Genomic DNA, 2,701 nt, shown 5'->3' on the forward strand with positions numbered 1-2,701 from the left:
AATAAATATAGATGAGTTAGGCCTAACCATGCCCTTCTCGACTAACTCATGCACTTGCCGCATAATCTCCTCTTGTTGAGCTTGAGAAACTCTATAAGGAGGTTTGTTAGGCGGTGAAATTCCTGGAAGAACTTCAATTGCATGGTCATCATTGCCTCGTTTAGGAGGTAGCTCACAAGGGATGTCGTCAATAAAGACATCTGGAAACCCCTTGAGAAAATTGGACAACTCTAATTCCTAAGGGAGTGACTAAATCTTCTTGCCCCTTGAAAGCACCGTTTGTGGGTAGGACATCTCCCATCTAGTAAGCTTGTATGCCTAGCTTGATGGCCAACTATGTGGATATGAAATTGTGAGTAGAACCAGGGTCAAAGAGAATAAAAGCATTATGTTCTCTTACCTTTCCCCAAGCATGGCATAGAGGAGATCCTTTGTGGTGAGTTTCCTTCTCTTTGATTTCGACCAAGGTAGCTCTAGGAGGCTCATGGCGGGTGTTCTTTTGGGGACAAGTGCGGTACGCATGCCCTTGCTCGCCGCACTTGAAACAGAGGTTATCCTTGAGATAACGCTCAAGCTCTTTAGGAGAGAGTTTATTTTTGCCTTTGTAAACTCCCTTCTCTTTAGCTTTGTTGGAGTTGCCCTTAGGAGACTTTTGGACATTGTCCTTCCCCTTAGGCTCATTGGAACCCTTGTTTTCCGTGGGCTTAGAATTTCTTTTAGCCCCCGTTTGAAAATTGATTTGAGAAGCCACCATAGTATGGTGTATAACCGCCGATATGGTGCGTGGCCTTTGGGAGTTAACATACTCCGCCATTTCTTCAGTTAAGCCCGCACAAAATTGTTGATTTTGCTCTCCAAAATCCAACTCTTTGAAGACAGTGTCTTTGAGTTGTAGGTCCCAAAACTCGTCTACATATTTGTGAATGGATTCATTGGGAGAGAGCTTCAAGCTTCACCATTTGTGAGTACTTTGTCTTTGGCATCAGTGGCCAAAAACTGGTTCATAATGGAAGCTCTTAAAGCTTTCCATGTTTGTGGAGCTTCACCGTTGGCCCATAGGCTAGAGCACCATTACTTGGAGGAATTTTGAAAGTGCATAGCTACATTGCATAGCTTAGAGGACTACATGAAGCCCTCATCTCCAAACGCCTCATCGAACTGTTGGATAAAGGCTAAGACTTTGTCCGTAGCACCAAAAGTGCCATCATAGGTAAGGAAAGAGATGCTCTTCCCTCCCTCTTTGAATTTCTTGAGCTTGGATGACCTCTTCCACATGGCATAGGATTTCCTATGGCCTCTTCTTTTTGATGGTTCAAAGGTTGCACCATCACTTTCTTCAGAAGGTGAAGAATTTGAGGAACATGGAGAAGAGGGTGACCTATTTCTCGCCTTTTTCTTGCCTTGATCTTCGTTTTCTTCACCATCAATTTCATAAGAGGAAGAGGATGAAGAAGATGGAGAAGAGGGTGTCCTCTTTCTCGCCTTTTTCTTCTCTTGCTTTTTGTCATCCCTCTTTGAAGTATGGTGTGGAGAAGTATGCGATGGTCTTCTCCGTTTTGGAGGTGATGGAGAGCGTTTAGCCCACCGTCTTCGTGGAGCCATCTCCACCGAGGTGGTAGGAGACTCACTTCTTTCTTGTTCCTTCGTTGGATTATCCTTTGAGAAGGAGATCGGAGAGAGGCCTCTTTTGGAAGTCTCACAAGGAGGCTTCCTAGGTGCTCTCTTGTCATGGTGGGGAGCTTGGAGAGTCCCATGAGCATGAAGTTGCAGTTGCCTTTCACTTTGGAGGGATGGATTGCCCATGGCTTGTTGAAGCCTAGAAACAAGACAGTTAACAAGCATTAGGGCATCATTAGTAGCTTGCTCATTAGCAAAATCAAAGTTATCAACATTAATTTCACTCTCTTTACTATTGTCAGCCATTCTAACAACTTTTAGGTGTACTTTGGCACTTCAATCCCTAGTTTCTACTCCTCTTTACCCCTTTAGAAAAATCACTCTAGCTACTGTATCTGTGGCTCGAATACCATTAATTGCAAGGAATAGAAGAGAGGGTCGTTCAACACCAAAACAACACCGACTCCTGTCAAGCTTCTAATAGCTCAATAGTGGTTAAGCCCCGTAGGACTCCACTATTAAGACCATAGCTCTCGACGGTGATGCCCCGTTAACTGCACAAAGGCAGGCGCACTACAAGGATGAAAAATCCCTATTCTACTTACTCACATGAAATTAATAATACCAACCATCTATAGCTAGCTTGAGGACCTCCCTTCCTGAGCAAGAAAAGAGAAACCTTGTGCTCTGATACCAATGTAACATTTAATGGCCTAGTAACTTGTCTGTGGTGGAAAATAGCATGAACATAGTGAGCATTTCATTAGAATAGATTCCTAATGAGAATAACAAGAGTGCCTGGGTGGAGAGAGAAACAAAAAGTATAACACCTAGTTAGATAGCATGAACACTACTTCAAAAGAGAGAGAAATTAAGCAATTGACAACAGTTGATGACCGGATTTGCATGGAGCCGGTCCCCCCTCCAAAAGGCTTTGTATTATGGTTTCTCCCATCAAGAGAGACATTTTACGATACAATTCTTTGTGCTCCTTCAATACTAGCTAGTGCAATGAAGATGAGAACTTCCAGCACTAAGAAAAACACTTATGAAACACAACATCAATTCCCTCACGGTGTCGTGC

The sequence above is a fragment of the Adiantum capillus-veneris genome, chromosome 10 (assembly GCF_014529385.1).
Source record: "Adiantum capillus-veneris isolate H3 chromosome 10, ASM1452938v2, whole genome shotgun sequence".
In the NCBI taxonomy this organism is placed as follows: domain Eukaryota; kingdom Viridiplantae; phylum Streptophyta; class Polypodiopsida; order Polypodiales; family Pteridaceae; genus Adiantum; species Adiantum capillus-veneris.